General features: G+C 38.3%; 1 pseudogene; it reads left to right on the forward strand.

The window, feature by feature from the left end:
• LOC115519468 overlaps positions 1-13177 on the forward strand; it is a 113442-nt pseudogene that overhangs the window by 75289 nt on the left and 24976 nt on the right.

A 13177-nucleotide genomic window follows, 5' to 3' on the forward strand; every position in this document is an offset into this window, starting at 1 on the left:
TAGAAGTAGAGTAGAGAGGGGTCAGATCATAAAAGACTTTGAGCCTCTTGCAAGGAGTTTAAACTTTTACTCCAGTGCCATGGGGATTCATCAGGAGGTTCTGATCCGATGTATGCTCCATAAAGCTCAAGTATATGTTAAGAATACATTATAGAGAGGGGGACGTAGAGGACAATAATCATTTAGGAGGTCATTGCAGTGGTAGAACCAAGAAATACGGGTAGCTTAAGCCAGGCTAGTGACCATGCTTCTGGAGTGAAGTGATGGAACTTGGCATTTGTTTTAGAGGGTGAAACAGACAGAATTTGGTGATATATTAGTTATGTGAGATTAGAAAAAAAGAGGAATCAGTGGTGCTTCATAATGGATGATTTGGTTGTCCAGGGCCAGGGTCCATCTGGGAGGGAAGAGGAGTCTAGTTTCAGTGCTTTCCCACCTTTTATCAGGGACATCCAATTGCCAGTTAGAAAAACCTAAATACAATGGCTTAACCACACAGAGGATCATTTTCCTCTTGCAACAAGAAGTCCAGAAACAGGACAGCTCAGGTATGTTACAGCAGTCTTCAGTGTTGTCCAGGACCCAAGCTTCTTCTACCTCTCTGCTCAGCACCCTTGGCACGTGGCCTTCCTCCTAATACAGAATTATTTCTGCACCTCTAGGCATCAAGTCCACATTGTAGGTGGGAAGAAGGGGGAAAGAAAGGGGGAGAAAAGGGCAAAAAGAAACATTCCAACTGAGTGTAATTCCTTTTATAAAGTTTTCTCACCCAAATACTGACCAAGCCAGAATGAGTCATACTGCCCCACCAAGCTGCAAGGGATGTGAAGAGGTGGTTCTTTTATCTGGACTCACTATCTTCCTGAGTAAAATCAGAATTCCATTGGAAGTGAAAAAGGAAAGTGAGTAGGTGACTTTAGCAATGTCTGCTACATATCACTTCTTTCCCACCTTAGGTGCTCACTACCCTCTGAGGACTCCTGTGACCACCCTCCCCCCCCACCCCACTTCAAACCCGCCCGCAGTACACTTCGGACAGTCCTCCCCCAGGCCCAGGTCTTTGCCCCTCCCCCTGGGGATTCTTCATTGCAGCCTCAACTCTCATGGGTCTGTTCTCAGGCCAACATAGTATTGGGTAGGAACTTTATCATCAATTTCTTCTCCCTGAGGTAACATGTGACCAGTAATGTTTTTTTTTGTTTGTTTGTTTTTTTTGTTTTTTTTTTTCATTTTTTCAAGTGACAAAGAGTCCACCCAAAGGAAATAGTTTTTAAGAATATCATTTTGGGAGATGTGGGAAACTGGAGGGGAGATTTTTTTGAGTAAAGGTGGAGGACTTTTCAACATGTCTCACATAACTAACTTTAGGCTATTTCTGACTCTTCTTATGATTAATTGGTTCTCTTCATACTCAGTCCCCTAGTAGGTCTAACATGTAGGATGATTTTGCAGGACAATGTCAACAGACTCTTATGGATACCTTTCTCCCTCTCTCTCTCACTGTCTGTCTCACACACACAAGTACAACTTAACCTAAAATATAAAAATAATCTAGTCAACAATCATTCTTTGAGAAGCAATAAATCACTACTTCATATGCAGAGCTAAAACTAATGGTGCAAATAGCAGAAAAAATATTAGATTTTTTGCTTTCCCCATGTAGGCTTACTATAAACAAAATTTCACAATAGTGAAAATTATTCTAGGCGTGTGGAATTCCTTTACACATGGTAGCTGCTACCAAATCCAAATAAGGCCCCAAGTTCCAAGCAAATCGTTTAGATCGCCAGCCTCATCTTTCCAATCTGTATTGTAGATACAAAATAAATTGACTCACAATTATCCTGACAGCCCCTCTTTTTTTCCCTCCGAGTCCTTCTTACTCTTTATCTAACCCTAGAGATTTTTTAATTCTTCCCTCCTTCTCCAATAAAAATCTGCTCTGCCAGTTTGTTTCTTAATGGAAGTTTAAAGTTCAAAGAATAAATCTATAATTCAATTTCAAGTATTATCAAGGTGATGAGGTATAGAGATTTGTCAGAATATCTATGTACCTATTATAGTCTGAGAACTGGAACTACTTTGCCGGCAAGCAGAGAGAGCTAGACATTTCTGGGAGTTAGGTCCCCCATGGGGTACAAATGGTACAAAGTATGAAAACTCAGCTCCTTGCCTTCAGTAGGGGAAAACTTAAAAGGTATAGTTTCCATTCCAGAGCTTCTCCAGAGATCAGGCTGAAGCTGGACCCAACCTGGCTTTTTCCCCTACCCTGTCCTGCTTCCTTCACTCCTTACTGGTTTTCTGGAAGCATGTTTTTAATAAATCAGGGTCTGCTTTCTGAGAACACAACCTAAGACATCACTCATATTCACAAGTATTCAAATCTCTGATTAAGGGCCCCTTAGGTTTAAAGACAGTGCTGAACTACTAATATCTTAGTTTCGGTGTCAAATTGATTGGGCATGCCCATGTCAGTTGTTTAGTGACTAAGGATCCTGGTAGGGTCATTCAAATTCTCTGAGCCTCAATATCCTTGTCTACTATGAGTATGAAGGAGACCATGTAAGTAGAATGCCCAGAACTGTTCATTATTCATGATTGGCAGCTACTAAACAAAATTTTACCCCTGTTTTATTTAAAAAGACAGCCTAGATTCACTAAGATTATAGTTTGGGAAGTTTTAGAAGTCAAATATATCACCTCCAGGTTTGATAAGCTGTGTTCTGAAGGTATAGTTCATTATTTTCTTGGTTTCACTTGTATAATCTGGCTGGTGGCTTCTTCATTTCACAGAATAATTGCAGTAATGGATTTTGAGCCAACCCATTATTATATATATATATAATTTATTGTCAAATTGGCTTCCATACAACACCCAGTGCTCACCCCAACAGGTGCCCTCCTCAATGCTCATCACCCACTTTCCCCTGTCCCCCACTGCCCGTCAACCCTCAGTTTGTTCTCAGTATTTAAGAGTCTCTTATGGTGTGCCTCCTTCCCTCTCTGTAACTCTTTTTTCCTCCTTCCCTCCCCCGCTGGTCTTCCGTTAAGTTTCTCAGGAGCCACATAGGAGTGAAAACATATGGTATCTGTCTTTTCTCTGCCTGACTTATTTCACTTAGCATAATACTCTCCAGTTCCATCCACATTGCTACAAATGGCCAGATTTCAATATTTCTCATTGCCAAGTAGTATTCCATTGTATATATAAACCACATCGTCTTTATCCATTTGTCAGTTGATGGACATTTAGGCTCCTTCCATAATTTGGCTATTGTTGAGAGTGCTGCTATAAACATTAGGGTACAAGTGCCCCTATGCATCAGCACTCCTGTATCCCTTGGGTAAATTCCTAGCAGTGCTATTGCTGGGTCATTGGGTAGATCTATATTTAATTTTTTGAGGAACCTCCACTCTGTTTTCCAGAGCGGCTGCACCAGTTTGCATTCCCACTAACAGTGCAAGAGGGTTCCCATTTCTCCACATCTCCGGCATCTATAGTCTCCTGATTTGTTCATTTTAGCCACTCTGACTGGCATGAGGTGGTATCTCAGTGTGGTTTTGATTTGTATTTCCCTCATGAGGAGTGACATTGAGCATCTTTTCATGTGCTTGTTGGCCATCTGGATATCTTCTTTAGAAAAGTGTCTATTCATGTACTCTTCCCTTCTTCATTTCTTCACTGGATAATTTGTTTTTTGGGTGTGGAGTTTGGTGAGTTCTTTATAGATTTTGGATACTAGCCTTTTATCCGATATGTAATTTGCAAATATCTTTTCCTAGTCTCTCTGTTGCCTTTCAGTTTTGTTGACTATCTCTTTGCAGTGCAGAAGCTTTTTATCTTGATGAGGTCCCAACAGTTCATTTTTGCTTTTAATTCCCTTGTCTTTGGAGATGTGTCAAGTAAGAAATTGCTGCGGCTGAGTCAGAGAGGTTTTTCCCTGCTTTCTCCTCTAGGGTTTTGATGGTTTCCTGTCTCACATTCAGGTTCTTCATCTATTTTGAGTTTATTTTTGTGAATGGTGTAAGAAAGTGGTCTAGTTTAATTCTTCTACATGTTGCTGTCCAGTTCCCCCAGCACCATTTGTTAAAGAGACTGTCTTTTTTCCATTGGATATTCTTTCCTGCTTTGTCAAAGATTAGTTGGCCATACTTTTGTGAGTCCAATTCTGTAGTCTCTATTGTATTCCATTGGTCTATGTGGATGAACCACTGTTTAAAGCCAACTTTTCTCAAATAGTCCAGTGAAGAAATGGGCAGAAGACATGAATAGATACTTTTCCAAAGAAGACATCCAGATGGCCAACAGATACATGTAAAGATGCTCAACATCACTCCTCATCAGGGAAATACAAATCAAAACCACACTGAGATACCACCTCACACCAGTCAGCTAAAATTAACAACTCCGAAAACAACAGATGCTGGTGAGTATGTGGAGAAATGGGAAGCCTCTTGCACTGTTGGTGGGAATGCAAACTGGGGCAGCCATTCTGGAAAATAGAGTGGAGGTTCCTCAAAAAATTAAAAATAGAACTACCCTACGACCCAGCAATAGCACTGTTAGGAATTTATCCAAAAGATACAGGGCTGATGCATAGGGGCACTTGTACCCCAATGTTTATAGCAGCGCTTTCAACAATAGCCAAACTATGGAAAGAGCCTAAGTGTACATCAAGTGATGAATGGGTAAAAAAGATAAGGTTTATACATACAATTGAATACTACTTGGCAATGAGAAAGAATGAAACCATGCCATTTGCAGGAACATGGATGGAACTGGAGGGTATTAAGCTAAGTGAAATAAGTCAGTTCAGGGAAAGACAGATATCATGTGTTTTCACTCATATGTGGAACTTGAGACATTTAACGGAAGACCATGGGGGAAGGGAAGGGGAAAAAATAGTAACAGAGAAGATGGGAGGCAAACCGTAACAGACTCCTAAATACGGAGAACAAACTGAGGGTTCTTAGTGGAGGGGCGGGAAGAGGGGGAAATGGGTGACAGACACTGAGGAGGGTACATGTTGGGATTAGCACTAGGTGTTGTATGTAAGTGATAAGTCATGGGAATCTACCCCCAAAACTAACAGCACACTGTATATACTGTATGTTAGCCAACTTGACAATAAATTACATTTAAAAATTAAATTTAAAAAAAAGCCAACTTTTCAATCACGATAAGAAGAGAAAGAGGACACATATGCCAAAGGTATTGCCACTTTCGGAAACTTTGGGAGAATCATTCTTAAACTGAACCTTGGTCTTTGTTGCCTTTTTTTTTTTTTTTAATATTTCTTGTTTCAAGATGTAAGCCATCAATTTGTTTTATCCGTTGACATATTATATAATAACCCCAATCCGTCTAGAATTTAACATCATTCTCTTTAGGATGTTGTTATACCAGAAGCTTTTTTAAAAAAAGAAAAACAAACAAAAAAAAAAAACAAAGTGATTTATATTTTGTTTGTATTCATATGAAAACAGCATTCTTTTTAAATCTGTGTTACTTGGCCAATGATGACATTCAGAATCACCTAAAGCAGCTCAGCAAAATGAGCAGCCCAGAAGGAGCCAGGCCATCATAGGCCAGCAAGGAACCCTACTCTGTTTTTCTCTCTGTCCTCCACAGTGACCGGCCTCCATGGCTGAAGAGGAGAAATGGTTCCGTAACACTAGACACTGAAATTCCCTAGATTTCTGCTTAATGCTGGTAAAAGTATTTGCTTTGAAATACTGGCAGAGCAGATCGAGGGGGACAAGTGACTACACTCCGCGTGACACATATCCTAGTTTTTCCCTGATCACACAGACAGCAATTTAATTAGCCTACTCATTTCCACTTAAAAATGATCCTCTGCTTGAACTTCAAGTGTGTTTTCTAACTGAATGTTCATTTAAGGCCAGGTCAGTCTCTTTCCTGGCAGCTTTTTGATTAAGGTCATTTTTCATATGAATAATCATGGAGGGTAAAGTAAAAATATAGTTATTAAAGCCTTTTAATTAACATGCGATGCAAGTATAATTGCCATTTCATTCTATTAGAATTAATTTTTTTATCCTTAGAAACCTCCACCAACTTCTCATTTTTAAGACACATAAGTCAATGTTTCGAAAATATTTTATGCAATCCTTGAATATCTGCATTGCCTCAAGTGACTTGTGCAGTTGTCTGGATCATGACTTTCCCAGAAAATACTGGCTTAACTTTCGGCTTCTCTCTTACATGTCCAACCCAGACTTTAATGGTTGACCAAAAAAGGACAACCGAATTAATGCTACAATCTTACTATCTGCATAATAACTGCAGCAATTAAGTGGGTTCTAGGAAGAAGCAATACATGCTAAATTCTCAATCTGTTTAGTTAAGAATACAAGATTCAAGGGAAATGACGTAGCTGGCCAAGCACTAGTAGAGGCAGCATATCTTTTGGGCATTTCTTTGTCCCCTTCATTCCTTAAAGGAACACACACTTGCTGGTGACACTTGCTATGCAGGAAAAGTTCTGCCAAAATTGAGAAAGCAGCTAAATTCTTGTCTAGCAACAAGTGTTCTGTACTTGGAACTTACATCACCAGTCCTGGAAGAACTTACACTCATACCCCATACACTTCCATTTAAGGCAATGTTAATCTACATGGGTTCTTCCAGGATTGTGAACAAAACAGCCTTCATGGGCCACATTTTCATCTGGGGGGAGAAATCAGAGGGAATGCCCATCTGTCTCTTAGCCATTTGCACCACCAGTGTCTAGTGTCACAGACTTTCACTCCCTCATAGTCCTATAGCCTTGCCTCCCTCTCCTCTCCTGGCTCTAGCACACTTCACTGAATGATTTTTTTACTGAGTTTGGTCATAAGACTACAGTCATAATGCCCTCTCCCCAGCCCCTACCATGATCCTAACCTCTGTTAGAAGTATGTGCTCATAGAATTCTGGTTGAATCAGACTCCTTAAAAAAGAGATTGTTGTTCTGCAAAATTAACTTGTAGGGTAGAAGCAAAAATTACAGTCCTGTATATACTGCTACCTTCTTTAGAGTGCTTGGCCAATGTCATATGCTTTATTAAAACTGAAGGACTCATTTTTTAAAATAGAATTCTGTAGAATTAAATAGCACAAACATTTTTCTTTTAAGTAGGCTAGGCAGTTTCTGGTAATACTTCAAGCTATTTTGTCTCACCAAAGCAAACTGCAATCTTATCCAAACAGATAAAACATGCTTAACAAGCCCTGGTTAGTGCTGTCAAAAGCCAGATGCCTTGAAAGGGGTGTTAGGAGGGGAAAGCTGGTCTAAGAGTTGTTACCAATTTAAAGAAAGTAGAATTTTCAGATTACTGGACCTGTATCCATTCCATATTTTGGGTCATTGTACCACGGTGGAGACCATCTCTGGGACAAGCCATCCGGAGAAAATAAAGATAGAATTTGGTAATTACTCAGTGAATTTGATAGATGTGGCTGACCAGTCTGTAGGCTTAAAACTTCTTACTTCCTCTGTAGATAGGCAGAAGCTTAAATTACTAATGACCTCCTTGGCCTGCCTGCTTTCATTGCTGAATCAATGAAGCAAAGATAAAATAAGACTATGACTCAAGCTGTCACACAGCGAGTGAAAGAATGAGCAATGTCTTCGGAGTCACACGGTCACATCCACATCTTGGTCTTGCTGTGGAACTAGTTGTTGTGACCTTGGGCAATTCGGTTAACATTTTGGAGACTCTGTTTCCTCACCTGTGAAATAACACCTACCTCACACATAAATAATAAGAGGATTAAAAGATAATGAAAAGTATGTCACTCAGCTTTGTTTCCCATTTCCTTCTGCAACAGTGATTTATTTATCATACAACAAACAAAGGGCAAGGAGACATTCTTTGATATTTTTGCTTAGCAGTGCAGAACTTGAATTTATGCTGGTGTTGGAGATTACTGCCTTTCAAGGAAGTAGAAACATCAAAAATGTTTTTATTTTTTTCAAGCAACAAAGTAAGATTTGGCATTATTTTCGGATCCCAAAAGTAGTACCTTGTGTCTTCAAGGAAGTCCAATGATAAAAGAAATAAAGGGAAGAGTGGTCAGAGAATAGTATGATGGCCCATTGATCTCCTATAATGGCATCAAGTATCCTTCAAAGCATCAGGACCTTCCTCTAAGTTACCTGGCTTAAGTCATAGACATTGTAAAATACTCTGGTTTACAAATACTATTTTTTCCCCCTTCATGTAAGTTAAGATGATTGAACTAAAGGAGGCCTCTTAGAAGATCATTTTGAAACTACGGTAAAAATGAGGACATATCTTACAGCCTACATAGTTTGTGATTTCAACTCTGTGAGTGGCACAACCTCGTCAGGGGTCAAGGTAAGACTGAGTTCTAATTTTATACACTGTCCTGACAGCAATGAGTTTTTCTTTACTTTCTTAAGCTTTCTCCCTTATTATCAAAATATTATGCTTGTTTCACAAAATAGAGATAGGAAAAAAATAAATAAGTTACTCATAATCCCATGATCAAGATATAATTACTGTTAATATTAGTGTAAGCCTTCCCAATATTTTCTGTATGTATGTCAGTATACAAGAGTGTATACAGTAGTTGAATATACCTATGATTTACAGAATAATGTTTAAGATTATTTAACTCCATTTTCACCTTAGTATGCCATAACAATTGAAAGCTATTAAATATTTTTCTATAAGACTACATTAATAATTACTTAGTATTATACTGCGTGGAAGTACCAAAAAAATTTTAATCAGCATCTTATTTTAAGACATTCACATTGTTTTAAATCGTTTTCTATAACTTTTTTCCTTAATGAGAGGAAGAATTCATACTTTTTACAGTCTTCATTATTTTCACAAATTTATAATATCCAACGATTATCTTAAAGAGTTTTGCAAATATCGGTAGAGCCATCATGATCACCATCATCATCATCATTGCCATCATCATCATCATCATCTCCTTACCCTGAGGCACCAAATGTAGACATAAAAACATTCAAAGAACCATGAAATATGCCTATGAAAAACATCTATAAAATGGCTATTTCAATTTATACACATATTATAACTACAGATGTGTAGATGTATATTATGAGCGATGCATCTCCATACATAACACAGCGTCTCTGCACACAGATACAGGTGTGCATAGATATAGATATATGAGAGTTCAGATGGCAGTTTACTTCAAGAGGGCAAGTTCCATTCAGCTTCCTAGGTTTCACATCCCAGCTCTACAATTTTCTACATGGGTAACTTGGAGCAAGTTACTTAATTTCCATGTGTTTCCATCTTTTCATAAGGTTGCTGAGAGGATTAAATTAGATTTCACATGTACACATTTAGCACTGTGTCTGATAAGGCACCAAAAAATGGTAACTATAAATACATCCTTCCTATAAAAGTTCCAAGGGACTTTAGGTAATTCAGAGCGTGAAAGCAGATCATGAAATGAAAGTGGCGCCATACTTGAAACCCAATAAAAGTGGAATATAATTTTAATTTTTCCACTTAATAACTATTTACTTTGGGGGAGTCAATGAACATATTTGGGCATTTTTGAGTTTAAAGTAAACTAGATGGGGAGGTGGATCCAGTAACTTCTTGAAGGCTTTCCACCTTATAGACCTATATTTTATTTGACTTGTGCTGGTAGTCATAACTCTGGAAGGCTAGCACTGAAGTACTAGAATGCGTGATAGTGATGAGCTAAAGTGGGATCTCATGATATGATTTGTTAATAAAGCTTGAAATTTAAAGATAAGTACCTAGGGAATGGATTATAACAGGAGACACAAGGTTTTTTTTATTATTTTTAAGACCGACTTTTGCTGTAACACTTTTTGGAACATCTTATCGCCTATTAATAGCATGCTTAATTATATCACAATAATTTCTTTAAAATGCAGTCTACCATCCAGATGGCCAACCGACACACGAAAAAATGCTCAATGTCACTCATCATTAGGGGAATACAAATCAAAACCACCATGAAATACCACCTCACACCTGTCAGAATGGCTAACATTAACAACTCAGGCAACAATAGGTGTTGGCGAGGATGTGGAGAAAGAGGATTTCTTTTGCATTGTTGGTGGGAATGCAAACTGGTGCAGCCACTCTGGAAGACAGTATGGAGGTTCCTCAAAAAATTAAAAATAGAACTACCCTATGACCCAGCAATTGCTCTCCTAGGTATTTATCCAAGGGATACACACGCTGTTTCGAAGGGGCACATGCACCCCAATGTTTATAGTAGCGTTATCCACAATAGCCTAAGAGTGGAAAGAGCCCAAATGTCAATCAATGGATGAATGAATAAAGAAGATGTGGTATATATATACAATGGAGTATTACTCGGCAACCAAAAAGAATGAAATCTTGCCATTTGCAACTATGTGTTTGGAACTAGACGGTAAGTCAGTCAGAGAAAGACAAATATATGACTTCACTCATATGAGGACTTTAAGATACAAAACAGATGAACATAAGGGAAGGGAAACAAAAATAATATAAAAACAGGGAGGGGGACAAAACATAAGAGACTCTTAAATATGGAGAACAAACAGAGGGTTGCTGGAGGGGTTGAGGGAAGAAGGATGGACTAAATGGGTAAGGGGCATTAAGGAATCTACTCCTGAAATCATTGTTGCACTATATGCTAACTAACTTGGATGTAAATTTAAAAAATAAATTAAATAAAGAAAAAGAAAAAGAAAAAAAATATTCAGGCACTGGAATAATAAAAACAAACAAAAAATGCAGCCAACCTTTCTTTGAGTGAGGGCTGTTAGGAATGGAATCGTGCTAAGGATTTGTGACATTCAAAAACTACTTCTGATCAACATTTCCAGGTGTCTGTCTACACATCTGCAGGCAAATGGAGTAAAAAACATTATGCCTTGGAAGCATCATTAAAGCTCCTTGATTTTTATGAACATTACTTTGGTATCAACTATCCACTCCCCAAACTGGGTAGGTTCAAATTCCATGTCATTGTCTTTACTTTTGCTTATAGACCTTGCTTTGATTTCTTTCTGTATATATGATTTAAATGAGTTACTGAAGGGGTTCGGTTAGCCCAGGAAACCATAATTTGTACCTCAAAGACGGTTCTTGACTGTAGAAAATAAAGTATTTATGAGAAGTTCAACTAGTGTGAATCATTTTTTATTCTTTTATCAGGTTCCTGTTAAAATAGCTGCATTGGGGGTATCTGAGGGGCTCACTCGGTTAGGCATCCAACTTAGGCTCAAGTCATGATCTCACTGTTCATAGTTTGAGCCCCACATCAGGCTCTGTGGTGACAGCTCAGAGCCTGGAGACTGCTTTGGATTCTGTGTCTCCCTGTCTCTCTGGCCCTCTCCCGCTTGTGCTCTCTCTCAAAAATAAATAAACATTAAAAAAAAATTAAAATAGCTGCATTGTATATTAGATTTAACTGGATGAATTTTCCAGGGGCACCTAGGTGGCTCAGCTGGTTAAGCAGACTACCTTGGTTTTGTCTCAGGTCACGATCTCATGGTTCATTGGTGAGATGGAGCCCCATGACAGGCACTATGCTGACAGCACGGTGCCTGCTTGGGATTTCTCTCTCCCTCTCTCACTGCCCCTCCCAGCTTACTCTCTCTCTTTCTCAAAAATACATACATAAATAAATGAATAAGTAAACAAACAAACAAATAAATAAACATAAAAAATAATAACTGGATGAATTTTTCAGAGCACACAACTTTTTTCTGTACCATATTTGTATAACACCAGTAACCTTTTTAAACATTTTTTATTATGTTTATTTATTTTGAGAGAGAGAGAGAGAGCACAAGTGGGAGAGGGGCAGAGAGAAAGAGAGACAGAATCCAAAGCAGGCTCCAGACTCTGAGCTGCCAGCACAGAGCCCGACGCGGAGCTTGAACTCATGAGTATGAGATCGTGACCTGAGCCGAAGTCGGATGCTCAACCGACTGAGTCACTCAGGCGTCCCCACCAGTAACCTTCTTCAGAGTTGCCAAAGATTTATGTAAACTGCTGAAAATTGTCTCTCCAGCTGTTTATAGTGCATTTGCATTTGGAAGATAAGAATGTGGCACAGGTTAAAAAAAAAAACACTTGGAGGAAATAGATAATTTGAATGTGCTAGTAGTAGATCTTTATATAGGAAGATACACATAGTCTATCTTGGATTAATTTTCTATCTTAAAAAAATAGAAGTTATGATTTTAATAATGTTGCAGAACATATCAAACCATGACTTAAGTTTTATAACATATGTAGATCAGTTTTTAGAATTTCTGACAGTGACAAAACTTTTTCTTTTTCCCTTGGGGACGTTAAAGCATACTCCTTACCATGTCTTTGCTCCCTTTTACTCCAAACTCTGTGCAGTTTTTTTCTTTTTTTTTTTAAAGTTTATTTATTTTTGAGAGAGAGGAAGACAGATACAGCATGAGTGGGGGAGGGGCAGAGAGAGAGAGGGAGACACAGAATCCAAAGCAGGCTCCAGGCTCTGAGTTGTCAGCACAGATCCTGATGCAGGGCTTGAACTCAAGAACTGTGAGATCATGACCTGAGCCGAAGTCAGATGCTTAATTGACTGAGCCACCCAGGCGCCCCTGTGCAGTTTTTTCTTAGAGGAGGTAAAAGGGACCATAAAAAGCCACCTCCAAGAGTTTATTCCTCTAGTTCCTGAGGCTCACTGCATTATTACAGTGCAGGTGCTATATACAGATATACTAAATTTACCTGTAATCTATTACTGTCCTTATATCAAAAGTCAAGGAAAGATCTGATAACAACCATCAACAATCTTACATTGTTCTTGAAAAATGTAGCCTTGAAAATTATATGAAATGCATTTAAAAAATAACTGAAAAGAAGCATGTAGTTTAGGAAAAATCAAACTAGATATAAGTATCTCTAATGACTATGGGAAGTGATCCAATATAAAATCATCAGTGCAATTTACAAAAGGAATTATTCCACATTTGAAGTGCTAATGAATACTAATATTTACTGGTGCTGATTTGTTTTTGATTGTCTTAGAAATATTTGTTTCCATCCACTAGTATTAACCTGTATTAATTCCAGACAATATAATTACAAGCCAAGTGACTTGGTTTATTTCAAACTTTAAAAAAAATACCTTTCTTTTTAATCAAACAGTACT

The sequence above is a fragment of the Lynx canadensis genome, chromosome A1, assembly GCF_007474595.2.
Source record: "Lynx canadensis isolate LIC74 chromosome A1, mLynCan4.pri.v2, whole genome shotgun sequence".
Classification (NCBI taxonomy): domain Eukaryota; kingdom Metazoa; phylum Chordata; class Mammalia; order Carnivora; family Felidae; genus Lynx; species Lynx canadensis.